Source organism: Pinus tabuliformis, chromosome 7 (assembly GCF_031772625.1).
Source record: "Pinus tabuliformis cultivar Carrire ecotype Pingquan chromosome 7, CPIR1, whole genome shotgun sequence".
NCBI classification, from domain to species: domain Eukaryota; kingdom Viridiplantae; phylum Streptophyta; class Pinopsida; order Pinales; family Pinaceae; genus Pinus; species Pinus tabuliformis.
This window is the reverse complement of record NC_142293.1, coordinates 409,451,774-409,474,998: the sequence shown is the minus strand read 5'-3', so window position 1 is coordinate 409,474,998 and position 23,225 is coordinate 409,451,774.

The following is a 23,225-nucleotide window of genomic DNA, read 5'->3' as shown; positions in this document are numbered from 1 at the left end:
CGCATTTGACATTCTCGTCAACCGCCCAGGCCTACTCAACCTGTAACTCGACCTCTTCAGCCTCCGCCTGCAACTCTTTGCCATAGCAATCTCTCGAAAGGACAGGTATTTACCCGAAAAAACACCCGTAACCCTGTTTTTCATAATTTCTCTGCAAAATTTGCCAATACACCTAAAAATTCACCTGGAAGACGTTGCCACCCATGAGCTTCTCCTCTCTACCCCACTGTATAACCTGATTTGCGACCAAAACCTGGCAACTCTATTATCCCCTGCAAAATTTCCATTAAACTCGAAATTCAGCTCCACTTCTCCCGCAAAACCACTGAAGACTGTCTGCAAAAGTCCTTTTATTTTTCTCCCTTTCAAGTGAACTTAGTGCAAAGCCCTATACAGTCTTCATTTCATTGAGTTTTCCTCATCAATAACATCTCTGCACAGAACTTAAAGCTGTGAGTTCCTTGCCTAGAAAACCATTATCAGAACTCTGTCCCTTGCTGAAATACAGGCCTAATCCAACTGTAATCACAATCAAAACATGGAGGCCCCAGTTGCCCTCAATATTGCACCACTAAATGCACCCCATAGACAGTTAGAATGGATTCCACTGGCAGATAGAGACTATCAAATTGCTGATATGGAAGGAGACAAGCCTCATCTTCAGGCTTTCTGTGAGATAAGGAATAAATTCAGAAACAAAACTGATCCATTGAGAATATGGGAGTCCAACATGCCCATGTACTACTTGCCCTCAGTAAATGTCTTTCCTGACCTCATCCATCAATGTTGTTCCAATTATGAGCCCTCTCAAAGGGCAGTGATGGGCCCTGCTGGTAAAGTCCTCTTCTACATTACTCCTCAGTCTATCAATGAGATGTTGCAATTCAAACCAACTCAGCCTTTGGTCCCCCTTTCCATGAAGAATCTGCTAGATCAAGCCTCAAAGTTTCCCTCTGCAGAGATTGACCGAATTGCTAAGTTGTTTATGCCACCAGACTGTTACTCCAGATTCAAAATCCCCTATCTCCATGTTGCGTTTACTGAGGAGGGAAAAATGCTTATAGATATGATCTCCTACATCCTAGGATTCAGAACAAGTGAAATTGTGGACAGCACTGTCTTTGCCTTGATGTCTATCTTCACTCCAGGACAGCCCCCTGCTGTCCAATATGATTATGCCACCTTCATAGCTGATAAGATTCATGAGAAATTCATGAACCTAGAAAGGGAAAGGGTATTCAAATACACCTCATATATCTATCATTTACTGTTATATTATCAGTCTGAAAGTTTCCAAGTCGTACTCAAAAAATTGGATGCTAGGGGGGAGAGGAGGTCAGTCATATTTTGGTCATCAGTATTCCATCATGTTAGTTACTCCCCATACACATATTGTGAGTTCATTGACCTTTTTGTCTATCCAGCTACCTACTTACTATCAACAGATCCTCCTCCCAGACTCACTGATGAGATGCAAAAGATTCTACAGCTTTCCAAAAGCTACAGCATTGGTGACTGGTATTTTTACCAAAACCACACAGTAATCAGGGTTTATGGCTATGAATTAGCCCCCTACCAACTGCCAAAATATGTCCCTATGAGACTCTTTGCCTTAGAATACTTTCGGCAAGTTGGTAATGCAAATATGATTCATTTCCATGGCAAAAGAAAAAAGGCACAGCTGAAAATTAGACATCAATTGGGCCCCTTTATTTTCAATAAGAGAGAAGAAGGATGGAAGGATGCTGATCAAATGATGGGAGAGAAACTTAAGCTCAAACTAAGTTTCATTTGGTCACCATATGATCCCAATCACTTTATAAGCCTTAGAAGAATCAAATATAGGCTTGCAGGATATGTACATTGCAATATCCCTCAAATTGAACAATATGCCAATCAATAAGAATGGATAGAAGGCACCCTGATGGAAGAGCTCACTGAAGAAGAAATAACAGAAAAAGCAATCAAGAATCTGGAAAAATTTGTTGACTTGGAATCTTTTGGACAGGTCCTTTTTACAGCTCCTCGGCACCTTGGAGAAGGCACCTCATCTGCCACGGCCCCCCAACAACCTGCCCAAGTAAGTGCCCCACCAGCAGCAACAGATAAAGGTAAAGAGGTACAACATTCAAAAGAGCAAGTGCACAATTTAGAGCAGCAAGAAACAATGGTAGACCGGCTGGTTTCTATAGATGAACAAAGTCAAGGGCAAGACCCTTTAACTCACGCAAAAGTGACTGAAATTCCTGTGTTGCAGACTCCTATCAATGAAGAGAGAGCAAAGAAGAGGGATAGACAGGAAGAAACACCTCCAGGGACATCCACAGAGCAGCACGGGGAGATGGACCAGATTGAATTGCACAAGCAGACCGGGGAGATGGTATATTCTACTTTAGAAGATAAAACATTGTTAGCCCATAGATTGCAAAACTCTCTGCACAATACTGCTGCCCAACTAGAATTGGAGAAAGCTTCATCACATGCCAAGGACAATAGAATCAAATCCTTGGAGGAGATCATTATAGAGCTGGGACACGATCCCACTGATCCCAAGGGTGTGCAAGCTTTGATAAAAAAGAAAGATGAAGACATAGCCACCCTTAGAAGACAAATCAAGCCGTCACCCACATTGCATCCTCAAACTACAAAGGTGGCACAACAAAAGGAAGAGCAGGATTTGGTAGCTTTGCTTACGGCCTTACATAAAAGGTTGGTAGAGACAGAGAGTGCCTTGGAGGCATCATTACAGGGAAGATAGGGAGAGTTGGTCTCTCAACCAATTCAAACAGCTCAGATTCTTACAGCTCCTCCTCCTACGACCACCACAACAGTCCCTCCCACTACTCCAGCATTAGAAGCAGGTACCTCAAGCTCAGCACCAGTTTCAGCAACTACTACAACACCTGCAGAGCAAGGCACCAGCTTGAGAATGGACAATATGATGAAAGAAATAGAAGCCCTGCAATTGCAAATGGCAGAATTGAAAGAAACCAAGGAAAAACCGGCTAGAATTGAGGAAAAATATGACAAGTCAAAGCAGGATGTAGCTGAGAAGACAAGGGAAGTGAAAGCCCTGGAAAAAAGAATAAAGGAGCTGGAGAAAGAGCTTACTTTTGATAAAACTCTAGCAGATATCAAGAAAATTTTGTGGGCCAAGATTGGCCAATCCATTACAGACCAATGGCAGTCCATTGAAACCATTCATGAGCAAATGGATTTGATAAGCTTGGCTCAGTTTGAAAACCAGAAGGCTAGAGCATCTTTAGGAAATATGCCCGAGCAAGCTAATAGAATGATCCAATTCCTGAATACTCGCACCAAAGGGCAGTTGGCAACAATAGGAATCAGGAACAGGACTGAAACTATCTTGCTAATAAAAAGGGTGTTAACCCTTAGGAATTTTGTGCAGACATTGGAAAGAAAATGCCAAGAGATGCAAGCAGAGGTGGATGAGTTCATAGCAAAGATCACAACATTACAGAGCAGAGGGCTACCTAGCCTAGTAACTAGTGCTGGAAGACTGTTGTCACATGAGCATTATGCCAACAGGGTGAAAAATTATGCTTCCAATCAAATCACAGCTTCCTCAAGCACATCAGAAGAAACAGGGCCTCCATCTGGACAGAGTGTCTTTGATAAACTAGAAAATCTATTCTACATTGCACACGAGATAAACCATCTCTTTGAAGACCAGCCAAACTTTTATAGATACACAGAAGCTGATGAAACGCTGATAAAGATACAAAGGCATCAGCTACCTACAGAAGATTGGTGGAGAGGAATGATGGAGACATTGCTCAGGTGATTTTGGTTATTAATTCTTTTTTGTAAACTATAGTTCAGCATATACAGATGGCATGGTCCACCTGTCAAAGGATTAAAGCAGCATAAAGAAAAATTGAAATGGTAACTACAGCTCATTAAATGTAAAGAAACCTAGCACCAAGGATGAAGACCAAGACAGCAACAGACAACGTACTAGCATCAGGACAGCACATGCAGAATGAATACGCATCAAGCAGCCGACTCACCTAGCCCAGAAAAGTTAAAATTTTATTACAAAATGGACAGCTATCAAGCCAATATTAACTGCAGTGTTTAATTCTTCATTTACTCCCTTGGAAGAGTTGGTGATGTAATCTATTGCATGAAGACTCATCATCTAGATATTTTGTATCTTATTTTTGTATATATACCTCCCCATAAAATGTATTTGGGGTTGGTTGGTGATTCTCTCTAAGAGCTACGCTGTAAATTTTCAGACTTTAAATACAAATTGTGGTGAAGTTCATGGTCTCTGCACTGTTTGGATGTGAAAGTAATGAACTGCGTTCTGCTACAGAATTCCTGTGTCGTTAATGGAACAATAAGTTATTCTAAACCATGTTTTGTCTTTCTGTGTTTGAAAAATTCACATATGTTTCATGATGTTAGTAACAGAGAAAACGAATAGTTCAGGACTTTTTTGAATGCACCCTTTGCTCAATCTCTGTTTCTAACTGTGTTTTCTTTAGAATTGGTCATAAATATGAATTCTTAATTGCTCATGTTTTCACTGATTCTCTCATTATGAATTCTGTTTAGGAATTCTTAATTGCTCCTAGATAATATTCTCACACTTTCCCTCTATCAGCATAGTGAAAGATCCTTGAATGCCTTTCATCCCCTGATTTCATGCCATCGATTCCAAGATTTGAAGAATTGTTCCATAGATGCCTGTCTGGCTCTGTAGCATTATATTTTCCCCAAGAAATATTCTCAGTAGTACACCATTATTGACTCCATTGCCCAATAGTCTAGATTGTTCTAAAACTGCATCCCAGTTCTGCCTCAAATCATCATCCAACCAAACATAAAACAAAACTCTGTACATCATAACTAGCCTAAAATTACACCAAAACAAAGTTAAATTATAAAGAGAGAGCCCTCTTTAGTTGCAGGTAGGCTAGAACCTGCAGCTAAAAGATTGGTTAGTGGTTACCTTGGCCGTATTCCCTTCAGGAGGCAGGGAACAACCTGAGTGCTAACATCATTGGCGACTCCACTGGGGACACTAAATGACTGTTTGCCACTGCTATCCATTTTCTAAAAATTTTAGGATTTAGACAGTTGTTACAAAGATTTGACCAGTTTCCCTAGTTTGAACATATTCAAAGAAAATCCAAAGCCTCCCTATCTCTAAGGAATTCTTGTAAAACATTGCCAAAAACTGTGATTATAAAACATTCCCAGAAAATACCAAAAATAGGTTTGGAAGCTGGCTCCAAAGAAGATAACTCATTATACCAGGTCAAACCCTGACCCAAATCCTCCAGCTGTTTTTGATAATCCCAATTTAATCCCTAATATCCTTAGGAAACAAGAGGAACAAGAAAATCTTGTTGATTCTAGCCCTGAAGCAGTTCAGCAAACTTATATTCCAACCCCTGCTAAACCTTCAGTCCGTCCTCACATTGCTCCTACTTCTCCTTCTTCTTCATCCACCTCTCAAAGCACTCTCCCTACCCCTCCATCCACTGCACATATTTCAACTCTATTTCCCGCGGTTCCAGCTGTCCCATGTCTTCCTGTTGTCCCATTGGTCCCTGTAAATATGGCAAATAGATATGCCCCTTTACAGTTACCTAGAAATCCTGGGGCTATGCTTCAGGATTATCAAAGTAAGATCACTTATTTTGATGGTACAGGTACATATACTGCTCTACAGCATACAAAGAAAATGCAAGACTACTTTGAGAATTATGAAATTGACGATGATGATGTAAGAATGAAAATTTTTGTCCAAAGTTTAACAGGTTAAGTAAGAACTTCGTTTAGAGCACTTGCTGCAAATTAAATAGCCAATCTGGATGCTCTTTACCAAACATTTCTCAACAGATGGGAAAAGAAAAAAGATCCACTGCATATTTTATCTGAGTATGACACCATAAAAAGATGCCCACAAGAAACTGTCCTGGATTATTGTGCAAGATTCAACAATGTTTACAATGCCATTCCTCAAAACCTTAGACCTGCACCTGACTTATCCTTAATCAAATTCCCTGATGGATTTGATTCTGACATGGCATATCAACTGAGGGAAAGAGCCCCCCCAACCTTAGCAGATGTGCATAATATAGTTATTAGTGTGGAGGCAAACCTAATTTATAAAATAAATGGGGCAAGAGCTGAAAGAAGAAATACTTTTAAAGAAGAACCTTCAGCATTTGAATAAAAATTAGATGCAATCATCAAAGGTATGGATAGACTAGGAGATAGGGTGGAAACCATCGAAAGAAAGTCATCATGGGAAGGTCAACCAAATAACACTCCAAGGAACCCAAACTTTAGAAAGAATCAAAATCCAAATGTTGGAAGGGCTGGTCCCGACCAAAACATCAGACTTCCTTTTCAAGAAAACTATGCCGAAGCTTCAACATCTAGTGAACCAACAGAGGACCCTCATATCAATTCGATGGTTTTGGATAGTGAACACCAAGTATTTCTAACACAAGAAGATAAAGAGGCCCATAATTTCAATCAATTTCAAACCAAATCAGGAGAGTCATTTGATTTTAGGGAAGGCTATGATGCAACAGTTTATGAGGTTCACAAACAGTACAAATTGAGGAGCAGAACCATAGATGTGCCTGAAACTATCAAACCAAAGGATGCTAAACAGCCAAAGAAAGTAAAAGATAAAGCTGCTCTCACAGAATTCTCTGATAAAACAGACCCAAACCCAAGAGAAGTCACTGTGGAAGACATATCAGATGTACAGCCCTCTAAAAATCAGCCATTCTCATCCGTCCCCTCAAAAGAAAATTCAAACAGTGTTCCTGAAAATATTTCTAAAAAAGAGGTACTTCAAAACAACAGTCAAAATGAAGAAAAGGTCGCTGAAAATTCAGCTGAAAAGGAAAAATTTGCTGCCTATAATACAAAGATTCAGATAGAAAAACCTTTTAACTTGGAAACAGAAATAGGTAAGCTGAAAATAGCTATTCCTCTTTCTGAATTGGCCAAACATGAAGTGTATAGACAGCAAATCAATAGGTCACTCCAAATACCAGACAATAGGGATGCTGTAAATGTTTTAGATGATCAACCTGAATTACTTTTTGGTCCTGAAGTTAATGGAAAGATAGCAAATGGAGGAGTTCCACCTTTTTATGTCAGTTTAAACATTCACGACAAATTGTTACACAATGCAATGTTTTATTCAGGAGCCTCCCATAACCTAATGCCTAAATCCGTAATGGAAAAACTATACCTAGACATCACAAGACCCTACAAAGATTTGTTCTCATTTGATTCCAGCCAGGTCAGGTGTCTAGGACTAATCAAAGACCTTTGTGTATCCTTAGTCCAATACCCAACCAAAACAATTCTGATGGATGTGGTGGTAGCTGATATTCCACCCAAGTATGGCATGCTTTTATCCAGATCTTGGGGTGCAAAACTCCAAGGATATTTGCAATTAGACATGTCCTATGCCACTATTTCAGTCTTTGGACAGCCAAAGAGATTGTACCGTGAAACACTAATGAAATATGTGGTGAGTAGTCAAGAAAAGCCCCAAAACTTCCCCATCTATTCAATACATTCCGACATGGATTCATTCATTTTATATAATGCTGACATGTGCCCCAAAACTGATGCCAAACTCCTGATAACAACACAACCAGAAAGCATGAATGAACAATCTGCTGATCCAGATCAAAAAATTGTCAATATGACTAATGCAATAAAGAAAAATGACACATCATATGATTCACAGGAACCCAATTTTCCCACTAAACAAATTTCCAAAACTCTCAATGCAAGTCATAACCAAGAAACCTTATGGTACTTAGAGTTTGATGGCTCAGTAAACAAATTAGGAGCAGGGGAAGGGGTCTGGATGCACAACATGCAAAATGACCATGCTGAAGGTCATGCATATAGATTAAAATTCAGATGCACAAACAATATGGCCGATTATGAAGCCCTTATGCTAGGACTCAAGCTCATCAAAGACCTGGGTATAACCAAAGTCTCAATTTTAGGGGATTCAGATTTAATTATACAACAGATGAAGGGAAGTTTTGTCACAAATGATCATAGGTTGAGGGCTTATAGAGGTGCAGCCATTGAAATACTTAACACTTTCTTAGAATTTCAGCTCACCAAAATCTCAAGAAAGCACAATTTACATGCACATAGCTTGGCAACCTTTGCCAGCACATGCAAGCTACCATTTGAACCCAACCACAATTTCACTGCTGAAATCAAACATAGGCCTGCAGTCCCAGATAATGTCAAAAATTGGCAAGTCTTTGAAAGTGACACACAAATAAATAACTTCCTGACTCTGAAGGAAGAATTCTCTAACATCAACATTGATACCAGCACTATGGATGACCAACAACAGATTGACAGAATTGAGCAGAATATATCAGCTGAAACAACAAGTCTGATTTTACAACCAACTACTTTTAATGACAAGAATGTACAACAGTTGAAGCAAACATATTTTGATGAAATAGCTGAGGCAGAAGCTGAAGTAATTGATCTAAAAGACAATTTTCTGCCCACAGGTTTAACCCCTTTGGAGGATTTATTCGATTCAAATGACATTTCAAGGAAGCCAAAAATACAACCACTGAATGCTGAAATTGAGGACTGTAACATTGGAACCACACAAAATCCCAAAATGGTAAAACTCTCCAAAGCCTTGCCTGCTGATCAGAAATTGAAATACATTGACTTGTTTAAGGAATTCCAAGATGTGTTTGCCTGGAGTTATGAAGACCTCAAATCTTATGATACCTCAGTCATCCAACATACTATACCCTTGAAAGAGAATCAAAAGCCTTTTAAACAGAAGCTTAGAAGAGTGAATCCTGTCCTTCTCCCTCTGATTGAAAAAGAAGTTAAACGAATGTATGAGGCTGGAATCATAGCTCCAATTAGGTTCTCAGAGTGGATTTCAAATCTAGTGCCTACTAGGAAGAAAACGGGAGAGATAAGACTGTGTGTGGACCTAAGAAACTTAAACAAAGTCTCTCTCAAAGACCATTACCCCTTACCAAAAATGGATCATATCCTACAAAGGGTAGTTGGAGCCTCTAGGATTTCATTGCTGGATGGATTCTCAGGATTCAATCAGATATTAGTACACCCGGATGATCAAGACAAAACTGCCTTTACAACGCCTTGGGGAACCTTCAAATATGTGAAAATGCCTTTTGGACTCAAAAATGCAGGGGCCACTTTTCAAAGAGCAATGGACATAGCCTTTGCCAAAGAAATCCATGATTTCCTAGTCATATACCTTGATGATCTTACTGCCTTTTCAAAATCAGACCAAGAACACTTAGAACATTTAAGACAAGTTTTCCTAATTTGTAGAAAATATGGCATATCATTGAATCCAAAGAAATCACTGTTTGGCCTAGAGGAAGGCAAGCTCCTAGGTCACATCATTTCAAAAGATGGCATTAGGATCGACCCGAACAGAATTCAAGCTATCCTTCAAGTGCCTCATCCAAGAAACATCAAAGAACTACAAGCTTTTCTAGGGAAGATTAACTTTTTGAGAAGATTCATTCCTAATTTGGTCGAGCTCATAAGACTGTTAAACAATATGCTGAAGAAAGATTCTAAAGTCAAGTGGACTATGGAAGCCAAACAAGCCTTTGAGGACATCAAAAGAGCTTTGAAAAATACACCAGTCCTCACAAGTCCCAGGTTTGATAGAGATTTCATCATTTTTTCCTTTGCCTCTGAGCATACAATTGCTGCTGTCCTATTGCAAAAAGATGACCAAGGGTGTGAGAAGCCCATTGCCTTTTTCAGCAAAGCTCTTAGAGATGCTCCCTTAAAATATCAGATCATGGAAAAGCAAGCATATGCCCTTGTAAAGGCCATCAAGGATTTCAGAATTTACATTTTATACTCACATGTGATTGCCTATGTTCCGAATGCTATGGTTAAGGACATTTTAACACAATAAAGAATTGAAGGTAAAAGGGGAAAATTGATAGCCAACATCTTAGAATATGACATTGAAATCAAGCCTACAAAACTGATAAAAGGACAAGGGCTAGCCAAACTGATGACTGAAACCAATTTCCAAGCCCTTGATATCAATGAATTGGACAACGAACAGGAGATGGCGACTCCACAGATCAAACAAGCCTTTTTACAATCCCCTTGGTATGCTGATATATGTTTTGTATTGCTAAACCTGCAAGCTCCTCCAGGGTTGTCCAGAACTAAGAAAAGATTCCTAAAAATGAAAGCATCAAAGTTTTGTATCATAGACAATGTTTTGTTTTGGAAAAATCATGAAGGAATTTTACTCAATTGCCTAACATTGGATGAAACTGACAATGTCCTCAAGGAATTTCATGCAGGTGACTGTGGAGGACACTTATACTGGAAATCAACAGCTGATAAGATATTAAGGGCTGGATTCTATTGGCCCTCCCTGTTTACTGATGTGAAAAAATTTGTAATGTGTTGCCATAAATGCCAGATCTTTGAAGGCAAGAGAAAGCTGTTACCCTTACCACTCAGACCTATTTCAACTGAAAGACCTTTTCAGCAATGGGGTTTAGACTTCATTGGTGAAATCCACCCTTCATCCTCTGGCCAACATAGGTGGATTTTGACTGCCACAGACTACTTTACCAAATGGATAGAAGCCATCCCTTGTAGGCAAGCCAATGACTCAATCATCATGCAATTTTTAGAAACCAACATCTTGTCAAGGTTTGGCTGTCCAGAAAAGATTATTACAGACAATGCTGCTGCTTTCAAATCCAAAAGAATGATCAAATTTTGCCACAAGTACCACATTACCTTAGGCCATTCCACAGCCTATTACCCTCAAGGAAATGGCCTAGCTGAGTCCTCCAACAAAAGCCTCATCAACATCATCAAAAAGGTCTTGGAGGAGAACAAAAAGAATTGGCACAAGAAACTTGTAAATGCACTTTGGGCAGACAGATTGACCACCAAAAGATCCATTGGCACAAGTCCATATGAACTAGTATATGGTCTAGAAGCTGTTTTCCCTTCATCTTTGGGAATCCCTGTGATCAAGTTGCTGCAAGAAATACAGGCAGAGCCTAATGATATTCAAAGAAGGATCAATCAAACTATCCACTTGCAGCAAACAAGAGAAGAAGTATATCAGAGAAGTCAGGCTTTACAAGAAAAGCTAAAAAAGATGTTTGACAAAAGAACAAAAGCTGAAGATTTCTTCATAGGAAACAAAGTGCTGAGATGGGATTCTAGGAGGGAAGATAAAGGGAAACATGGGAAATTTGATTTTCTGTGGAAAGGACCTTATGTCATACATGCTGTACAAGGTAACAATACCTATTTCTTGAGGAGTTTAGATGGCAAAAATACTGAGGAAGGCCCAATTAATGGGCGAATGCTCAAGCATTATTTTGATTCCATGTAATCAACATAACACCACTGTGTATTGTACATAAATATTTGTATTTCCAGCAGTTTTTTATTTTTACAACAATTAAATAAGGAACAACATGCAGCAGATTTTGAAGAAAAAGTCAAGGAGCTACACCATTTTGATGTATATTTTGAAATTAAAAAAACAGATCAAGAAGAAGACTTGGGAAGTATACAGATGATGATAAATACTCAGAGAAACCAGTAAAGGCAGAGCTGTAATTTTGCACAGATCAGCTCATAAGGACTACATACAGGATACAAAGGTTCAGATCATTGGTATTCAAGAGAAGGAAATTTCAGGCTACAACAATAATTGAAAAATAAGGCAATCTGACCTGTTGTTCTTGGCCTCTCACAAGGAAAGGCCATCCCCAAGTGGAGCCACTGTTAGGTTCCTATACCAATAGGTTTCATTTTTCATGATTGACAGTGGAAGTGCCAAATATGTTCATCTTTTCATACTGCAAAGGTTCCATATTTTGTAAAAGGATTAGAGAGGATTAAAAAATGTAAAGAGGGTATGCCCTAAAAGAACAATCAAAGGGCAAAAGAGTGAATTGGTCAAGAAAAAGTAATAAAAATGAACCCCGAAGAAAGACCAGGAAAGTGGCCAGCCAAAATGCCACTGCTAGCTGATTTGCAAGTTCACAATGTGCAAAGTCTTGTTGTTTATCACACTTGATGGGTGGCCCAACAGTTCAATCTGGACCAGTCCAAGTTTAAATTGCTTGTTGTAGAATAGAGAAGAAATATCTGTCCAAACAGTTTAAGCTTGGAAGATCACTAGCTAGCTAGAGAAATTAAGGAGCCCAACTGCTTAATCTGGGCCCTTGGAAAAAATAAGGGTAGATTCTGCTAGGAGGGTAGATAAAAGAAAAGAGAACAATTAGGGTTTGCAAGTCTAAGTGCATTCATTCAAAAGGAATAAAAAATGCTAGGTGTATTAGGCTGGGTAGGTAGTTTGAGGTTGTAGAAGCAAGGTTTTGGTCACTTATGATATTGTCAAGGAGAGCTCATCTCATCGATGACAGAAATGTCAAAGCAGTTGTTTGATGGCACAACTTTGGAAGCATGTCTAATTCCCCTTCAATCCCCCTGAAAAGTCTCTTACTAACATCCCCTTGAGGACCTCGGGATCTGCCCAACAAGTCCTGCTTTCAGTCCATTTTTGTAACATATCAAGTCAAGTTTTGACTTTCTTCAATGAAAAGAAGCCACATTTCTTGTGTAAAATCACTCCTCCACATTCCATTCACTTCTTATGTCTAAGTTTTAGTTCATAACTCAGCCTCTCCCCTACACTTTCATTTCACAAGGTCATATTAACTTCTAACTCTATTATCTAGCTCCCTAGATCACTTCCTTACCCCTATTATACAAAAAATTATATAAAAACCCAAAAATATTAAATATTCCCACCCCATGGCACTATAGCCATATAATTCAGTCTTGGGAAATAATAGTCCATTTGGGACTATTATGAACCCTTCCGCATCCTAAATCCGGAATTAGTTTAACCTCTGGTTAAATTAACAACCATAATAACCCCTTCCTAAACCATAGTTCATTAACCCCTCTGCGCTCATATACATTTCCGGGTTTCTGTTTAAATGTTTAACTAAACACTAAACTCTACCCCCGGCGCATACCCATAAAACCCATATTACCCAAAGTCTAAACCCCCGCAGCATTATATAAAGATTTAAATATTCGGGCGGGTCTAGTACGTTAACATCCCACCAGCTCGTAATTCCGTCCACCGTCGGATCAGACCCTCCACATCCGAGAGCTATCGTTGATATCGGAGTGCCCCCGATGTACGGGAGTTAGTGTCCGATAGCACGACGGTTTTACCGTCGTACAAAAGAAACGTGCCCTGTTTTTATTGCGTCGGGCCTCCTCTGACACTTACCGCCCCCGTACAGAAGGAGGTCTGATAAAACCACTTACTGCCTTCTGCCTGGGTACCACGTCCCCGTGACATCACCTCCTCATCAACCCGTCGTTGCTCCGTGTCACCGCCACTGCATCTGCCTGCATCCCTACCCTACCACCGTGTCCTGTGCCACGTCGTCGCCCCAGTCAATTGCCACATCACCTGGCCGTACCCGGGACTCGCCGATGATGTCATGCTGATGTCATCGCAATAAAGCACCAAAATGCCGGAAAAACCCAAAATAGCATTAAAACTCGCGAAAGTGTCATTTTTGTTTGTTTTTTATGCAACCAAATGGTGCAAGTTCTTGCATGCAACTTACGTCCAGTTCGCATTCGACATTACCATCAGCCACCCAGGCCTACTCGACCTGTAACCCAACCTCTTCGGCCTCCGCCTGCAACTCTTCACCACAGCAATCTCTCGAAAGAACAGGTATTTACCCGAAAAAACACCCGTAACCCTATTTTTCATAATTTCTCTGCAAAATTTGCCAATACACCTAAAAATTCACCTGGAAGACGTTGGCACCCACGAGCTTCTCCTCTCTGCCCCACTGTATAACCTGATTTGCGACCAAAACCCGGCAACTCTGTTATCCCCTGCAAAATTTCCATTAAACTCGAAATTCAGCTCCACTTCTCCCGCAAAACCACTGAAGACTGTCTGCAAAAGTCCTTTTATTTTTCTCCCTTTCAGGTGAACTTAGTGCAGAGCCCTGCACAGTCTTCATTTCATTGAGTTTTACTCATCAATAACATCTCTGCACAGAACTTAAAACTGTGAGTTCCTTGCCCAGAAAACCATTATCAGAACTCTGTTCCTTGCTGAAATACAGGCCTAATCCAACTGTAATCACAGTCAAAACATGGAGGCCCCAGTTGCCCTCAATATTGCACCACTAAATGCACCCCATAGACAGTTAGAATGGATTCCACTGGCAGATAGAGACTATCAAATTGCTGATATGGAAGGAGACAAGCCTCATCTTCAGGCTTTCTGTGAGATAAGGAATAAATTCAGAAACAAAACTGATCCATTGAGAATATGGGAGTCCAACACGCCCATGTTCTACTTGCCCTCAGTAAATGTCTTTCCTGACCTCATCCATTAGTGTTGTTCCAATTATGAGCCCTCTCAAATGGTAGTGATGGGCCCTGTTGGTAAATTCCTCTTCTACATTACTCCTCAGTCTATCAATGACATGTTGCAATTCAAACCAACTCAGCCTTTGGTCCCCCTTTCCATGAAGAATGTGCTAGATCAAGACTCAAAGTTTCCCTCTGTAGAGATTGACCGAATTGCTAAGTTGTTTATGCCACCAGACTGTTACTCCAGATTCACAATCCCCTATCTCCATGTTGCGTTTACTGAGGAGGGATAAATGCTTATAGATATGATCTCCCACATCCTGGGATTCAGAACAAGTGAAATTGTGGATAGCACTGTCTTTGCCTTGATGTCTATCTTCACTCCAGGACAGCCCCCTGCTGTCCAATATGATTATGCCACCTTCATAGCTGATAAGATTCATGAGCAATTCATGAACCTAGAAAGGGAAAGGGTATTCAAATACACCTCATATATCTATCATTTGCTGCTATATTATCAGTCTGAAAGTTTCCCAGTCGTCCTCAAAAAATTGGATGCTAGGGGGGAGAGGAGGTCAGTCATATTTTGGTCATCAGTATTCCATCATGTTAGTTACTCCCCATACACATATTGTGAGTTCATTGACCTTTTTGTCTATCCAGCTACCTGCTTATTATCAACAGATCCTCCTCCCAGACTCACTAATGAGATGCAAAAGATTCTACAGCTTTCCAAAAGCTATAGCATTGGTGACTGGTATTTTTACCAAAACCACACAGTAATCAGGGTTTATGGCTGTGAATTAGCCCCCTACCAACTACCAAAATATGTCCCTATGAGACTCTTTGCCTTAGAATACTTTCGGCAATTTGGTAATGCAGATATGATTCATTTCCATGGCAAAAGCAAAAAGGCACAGCTAAAAATCAGACATCAATTGGGCCCCTTTATTTTCAATAAGAGAGAAGAAGCATGGAAGGATGCTGACCAGATGCTGGGAGAGAAACTTAAGCTCAAACTAAGTTTCATTTGGTCACCATATGATCCCAATCACTTTATAAGCCTTAGAAGAATCAAATATAGGCTTGCAGGATATGTACATTGCAATATCCCTCAAATTGAACAATATGCCAATCAACAAGAATGGGTAGAAGGCACCCTAATGGAAGAGCTCACTGAAGAAGAAATAATAGAAAAAGCAATCAAGAATCTGGAAAAATCTGTTGACTTGGAATCTTTTGGACAGGTCTTTTTTACAGCTCCTCGGCACCTTGGAGAAGGCACCTCATCTGCCATGGCCCCCCAGCAACCTGCCCAAGTAAGTGCCCCACCAGCAGCAACAGATAAAGGTAAAGAGGTGCAGCATTCAGAAGAGCAAGTGCACAATTTAGAGTAGCAAGAAACAATGGCAGACCGGCCGGTTTCTACAGATGAATAGAGTCAAGGGCAAGACCCTTTAACTCAAGCAAAAGTGACTGAAATTCCTGTGTTGCAGACTCCTGCAAATGAAGAGAGAGCAAAAAAGAGGGATAGACAGGAAGAAACACCTCTAGGGACATCCACAGAGCAGCACGGAGAAAAACGACAGAGGCTAAATCCTTTTTTTGAAGAGGAAATGCCAGAGGGGCCCACTGAACAGCAAGTTCCCCCAAGCATGGAAACATCGGCTAGCTCCTTTCAGCAGGAGAAAGAGAGACAACAAGGGGTAGAGGTAACGTCCACCAGGCAATAGGGCCGACAGGGCTCTGACATTAAAAAAGCATTCGCTGATATCAAAGCTAGGAATGAGCCAGTGAGATTACAGTTGTACAACCAGTTAATAAGGATGGCTCCCACCAATCAGCAAAGGCTAATGGCAACCTATGACATCCAGGAAGGGAAAATGACCCTCGGTCATTTTAGACCTACAATTCAGCAACCACAATCAGCTGCCGACTACATCAGAACCAATCTGGAAGTTTTCGCCAAGGATATCCATCCGATGGACCAGATTGAATTGCACAAGCAGACCGAGGAGATGGTATATTCTACTTTAGCAGATAAAACATTGTTAGCCCATAGATTGCAAAACTATCTGCACAATACTGCTGCCCAACTAGAATTGGAGAAAGCTTCATCACAGGCCAAGGACAATAGAATCAAATCCTTGGAGGAGATCATTATAGAGTTGGGACATGATCCCACTGATCCCAAGGGTGTGCAAGCTTTGATAAAAAAGAAAGATGAAGACATAGCCGCCCTTAGAAGACAAATCAAGTTGTCACCCACATTGCATCCTCAAACTACAGAGGTGGCACAACAAAAGGAAGAGCAGGATGTGGTAGCTTTGCTTACGACCTTACATAAAAGGTTGGTAGAGACAGAGAGTGCCTTGGAGGCATCATTACAGGGAAGACAGGGAGAGTTGGCCTCTCAGCCAATTCAAACAGCTCAGATTCTTACAGCTCCTCCTCCTACGGCCACCACAACAGTCCATCCCACTACTCCAGCATCAGAAGTAGGTACCTCAAGCTCAGCACCAATTTCAGCAACTACTACAGCACCTGCAGAGCAAGGCACCAGCTTGAGAATGGACAATATGATGAAAGAAATAGAAGCCCTGGAATTGCAAATGGTGGAATTGAAAGAAACCAAGGAAAAGCTGGCTAGAATTGAGGAAAAATATGACAAGTCAAAGAAGGATGTAGCTGAGAAGACAAGGGAAGTGAAAGCCCTGGAAAAAAGAATAAAGGAGCTAGAGAAAGAGCTTACTTTTGATAAAACTCTAGCAGATATCAAGAAAATTTTGTGGGCCAAGATTGGCCAATCCATTACAGACCAATGGCAGTCCATTGAAACCATTCATGAGCAAATGGATTTGATAAGCTTGGCTCAGTTTGAAAACCAGAAGGCTAGAGCATCTTTAGGAAATATGCCCGAGCAAGCTAATAGAATGATCCAATTCCTGAATACTCACACCAAAGGGTAGTTGGCAGCAATAGGAATCAGGAACAGGACTGAAACTATCTTGCTAATAAAAAGGGTGTTAACCCTTAGGAATTTTGTGCAGACATTGGAAAGAAAATGCCAAGAGATGCAAGCAGAGGTGGATGAGTTCATAGCAAAGATCACAGCATTACAGAGCAGAGGGCTACCTAGCCTAGTAACCAGTGCTGGAAGACTGCTGTCACATGAGCATTATGCCAATAGGGTGAACAATTATGCTTCCAATCAAATCACAGCTTCCTCAAGCACATCAGAAGAAACAGGGCCTCCATCTGGACAAAGTGTCTTTGATAAACTAGAAAATCTATTCTATATTGCACATGAAATAAACCATCTTTTTGAAGACCAGCCAAACTTTTATAGATACACAGAAGCTGATGAAACACTGATAAAGATACAAAGGCATCAGCTACCTACAGAAGATTGGTGGAGAGGAATGATGGAGACATTGCTCAGGTGATTTTGGTTATTAATTCTTTTTTGTAAACTACAGTTCAGCATATACAGATGGCACGGTCCACCTGTCAAAGGATTAAAGCAGCATAAAGCAGAATTGGAATGGTAACTACAGCTCATTAAATGTAAAGAAACCTAGCACCAAGGATGAAGACCAAGACAGCAACAGACAGCGTACTAGCATCAGGACAGCACACGCAGAATGAATACGCATCAAGCAGCCGACTCACCCAGCCCAGAAAAGTCAAAATTTTCTGACAAAATGGACAGCTAGCAAGCCAATATTAACTGCAGTGTTTAATTCTTCATTTACTCCCTTGGAAGAGTTGGTGATGTAATTTATTGCATGAAGACTCATCATCTAGATATTTTGTATCTTATTTTTGTATATATACCTCCCCATAGAATGTATTTGGGGTTGGTTGGTGATTCTCTCTAAGAGCTACGCTGTAAACTTTCAGACTTTTAATACAAATTGCTGGTGAAGTTCATGGTCTCTGCACTGTCTGGATGTGAAAGTAATGAACTGCGTTCTGCTACAAAATTCCCGTGTCGTTTAATGGAACAATAAGTTATTCTAAACCGTGTTTTGTCTTTCTGTGTTTGCAAAATTCACATATGTTTCATGATCTTAGTAATAGAGAAAACGAATAGTTCATGACTTGTTTGAATGCACCCTTTGCTCAATCTCTGTTTCTAACTATGTTTTCTTCATAATTGGTCATAAATATGAATTCTTAATTGCTCATGTTTTCACTGATTCTCTCATTATGAATGCTGTTTAGGAATTCTTAATTGCTCCTAGATAATATTCTCACACTTTCCCTCTATCAGCATAGTGAAAGATCCTTGAATGCCTTTCATCCCCTGATTTCATGCCATCGATTCCAAGATTTGAAGAATTGTTCCATAGATGCCTGTCTGGCTCTGTAGCATTACCTTTTCCCCAAGAAATATTTTCAGCAGTACACCATTATTGACTCCATTGCCCAATAGTCTAGATTGTTCTGAAACTGCATCCCAGTTCTGCCTGAAATCATCATCCAACGAAACATAAAACAAAACTCTGTGCATCATAACTAGCCTAAAATTACACCAAAACAAAGTTAGATTATAAAGAGAGAGCCCTATTTGGTTGCAGGTAGGCTAGAACCTGCAACTAAAAGATTGTTTAGTGGTTACCTCAGTCGTATTCCCTTCAGGAGGAAGGGAACAACCTGAGTGCTAACAAGTTCAATATCTCTTTCCTTTCTCACAACACTCTAGAATATCCTCAATAGATAGGTATTGAACTAGTGGACTGAAATCAATTTGTATCGTCAGGTATTCAATTAGTTCCCTGAAAATATCACCTCTAGAAACAAAATCCATTTAACAATTTAATTCAATCAGTAAACCTATACGATTATCATGGATATAAGAGCCTATTCTCCCTTCAACTGCAAATCACCTAGCCTTCTTTTCTGCACTTGCTAATCCATTCTTCTTGAGGAATTCACATACTTTTTTCAAGTTCACACTTGACAGTGTGACTACCTTCCCTCTTGACAATGCAAAACAAAAATCTCAGTGTGACTACTTGCTAGCTTGATAATGCAAAACAAAAATCCTAGCGTGACTACCAGCCAACTTGATAACGAAAAAAATATCTTAATTTTTAAAAATTATTTGATGCAAAAAATATTCTATGACAATTGTAACCTACTTATAAATTATTTTGTGAAGACGAAAACTCTTAATTTTTATAAATTATTTGATGTAAACAATATCCTAAATTTTTGGTAGAGTATTCTAGCGGGCTTGAGATAACCATGTTGAAGGAACTCTTAAATATGACTCCATAAATTTCAAAGTGGGTAAGATGCAAATAAGATTAGAAAATGGGTGGGTTACCATATGAAAATATTAAATTCACACCCTAAACAAACAAAACATCATCCCCATAAACTAGATTATTACGAGTCATACTTGGCATTTAGGTATCCACTACAAAGGAAACATGTCTAAAATACCTAATAGTGGAAGAAGTGGAGATAATCATGAAATGATAGATGAGTAAGAATATGCTATGCATTAGAGTTCCATTTTCAATGATGTTTTACTTCTGCCATATCAATATTCACAATTTATGCCAACCATTTTCACTCACTAACAAATATCAATCCTTTTTTGGTAAAGAAGTATATTTACAAGCTAATTATTTATTTAATGTGATAGTAGAAGAATCAAACTTAATTTACTAAAAAATGTTAGTGAGTTTAACGGATAGATATTGGTTTCAAGTTGAACAAATAACAATAATAAAATGTATAGTAGTTTCAATTGCATGGAAGAATGAAACTTAGGTGTACCAAACAAAGTGAGTGAGCCTAATGGATATGTATTGGTTTCAAGATAAATAGACAGTAGTAGTAGAGAAACTAGTGCCTCCAATTGTGTAATAATGGTTGTTGATTTTTATTAGAAGTTCAATTGTATGATTTCATAAGGAGCAACAACATCATTGCCCCCTTCGACATTTTTATTGTTGGGGGCATGGGCTTTATATATTTTAAAAGTAACATTACGAGTTTAATTTCCACCATTACATGGAAGAAATCATGTAGCAAGGATTCTAAGATTTCTTATAGGATTTTTAAAATCTCAAGGGGAGAGGTTGAGGATGGGAGTCAATTGCGGAGGGAATAAATTGTGCCATGAGCCATAAAAAATTGATCGGCTCTTGCACATTCTTGGAAGTAAACATTCCTCTTTTGAGAATATCATCCTTCTATTCAACGTTGAAGTTTACCCCATCTTAGGTTCAACATAGCTTGGGGCAAAAAAATTCTAAAATTTCAATATATATAAATCTTGTATTATACCAAATTAAATCTATTTCAATACTTTTTTTTCTTTAATTTTAAATACAACTCAATTCATTTCATTATGATTATATTAATATTATATATTATTATATATAATATTATGAAAAATAATTAAATGAAATATAATATATATGATATTCATTTTTATATTATATGTTATGAATTCTTATGTTATAAGTAAAATCACTTCGAGCATACATAAATAATATATTACATTTATTATATTATATTATTTGATTTTTATATAGTATCTTAATTACATGCTATTATATAATTTAATTGTATAATTTAAATAATATAAATTTTAATTAATAATATATTATATAGTTAAGAATTTATGAATTTATATTTATAAATTACTTTAAGTTATTTAAGTACAAAGGACAAATGCATTTGTTCATTGATAATGACTTTTTCTTGAAAACCTCATTTTTATTTATAGTCACATCCATGCAATTTTTTTTATTTTTTTTGTTATAACTTTTCAATTGAATTTCACCATGGTTACATGGATTTTGGCTGAAAAAGTGAATTTCAAATTCATAAATATTATTTTATTAGTTTAGCTATTATTTTATTATTTCCTTAGGAGGCCCATTTTAGACCTCAAGAATCCCCTAATAATGAGATGCAAAAAACATAAACAATATTCGATGCAAACTTGTACACAAAAGAGGATGAAAAAATGGAAGCAAATGTGGGTTGCAATAGTAGGCACAAGATATGGCACAAATTGTGGTGCAACAAAAGTGGATGCAAAAGTGGAAGTGACGACAGACACAAAAAATATACAAACTTCGAGGCAAGACAAGATGCAATAAGGGGTCTAAAAATGGCTGCAAACAAGGGTGCAACAAGAGAAACAAAATTGGATGCAAAATATGGATGCAATGGAAGTATATGCGAAGAATATACAAAATGAGACACAAAACCAAATGCATAAACCAAACACAAAAGTGGATGCAAAAATAGATGCAATATTTGATGAAAATATTGGATGCAAAAGACGATCCGAACATGGATGCAGAATTGGAAGCAAACGTGGGTACAACAGTAAGTGAAAAACATGGAACAACAAAAGTGGATGTAATGATAGATCCAAAAAAAGAAGAAAATGAAGATGCAAAAAGGGATGCAAAAGTGGGCGTAAACATGGGTGCAACAATGGATGAAAAATAGGATGCAAAAGTTGACACAACAAAATTCGATGCAAAAGTAGATGCAAAATGAGACACAAAACCCGATGCAAACCCTGATGCAAAAGTGGATACAAAAATGGATGCAAAAATAGAACTAAAAGTTGATGAAAACCTAGATGTATATGAGGATGCAATCATGGAAAAATAGGTGCAAAGGGAGATGCCAAATTAGGTGAAAATTATGGAACAATAAAATTGGATGGAATAGTAAACACAATAATAGATTCAAAAGAGGATGTAAGTATGGATGCAAAACAAGATGAAAAGAAATATGCAACAAAATTAAATGCAAAAGTAGATGCAAAACTAGACACAAACCTCGACGCAAAACTTGGCACGAAGGGGATGCAAAAATGGATCCCAAAAATGATTTAAAAAAGGATGCAAAAAAGCATGCAAAATTTGATGCAAGTGTAGGCGCAAAAAGTGAAAGCAACAGATGATGCAAAAGTAGGTGAAACAAAATTAGGTGTCAAACTTGATGCAAAACATGGTGCAAAGGATGCCACAAAACTTGGCATGAAACTTGGTGTAAAACCTCGTGCAAAATCTAAGAAATATTTGATGCTAAACTTGGTGTAAGACTTGGTGCAAAATGCGGTGTAAATTTTGCATCAAGGTTTGCACCATACTTGATAAATGGACAGAAATAGCACAAAAAATGGGCTCCAGATGCAAAAAATGAAGCAAAAAGGGATGATAATCACAGGGTTTTGTTGTAGTGAGAAAAGGAGAAAAGAAAGAAAGTAAATAAAATAAGAAATCCTAAGGAGGAAAGAAGAAACGAGATGAAGAAGAAGAGAATTAGGTTGAAGAAGAAAATAAGAGATTACATGATGAATAAGAAGCCATGTCAAGGAAATAATCTTTCCAAGATCTACAAATAGGGCTAGGGGTAGAAGATCGACTAGACATAATCGCAATGGATATCGATCCAATTCCACCAAACAATCACAAAAATCATAAGAGGACACCTTCTAGTGACAGACATGAGAATCACATAAGAAAAGAGGAAGAAGGTGTTCAACCTAAATAATTTTAGGTTTTATCACATCTTAAATAGAATATTGGATCACATAAAGAAAACCTATTTGACACTGCACCTGTTGCCAATGCAGATCACCAATGAGAGACTTCTAATGGCATATATAAGGAAGGATCCTATCGCAATGTCATCAATAAGTACAACATTCTCTTATACCATTGAGAGGGATGTAAGAGATCTAATAGAATAGAAGAAAA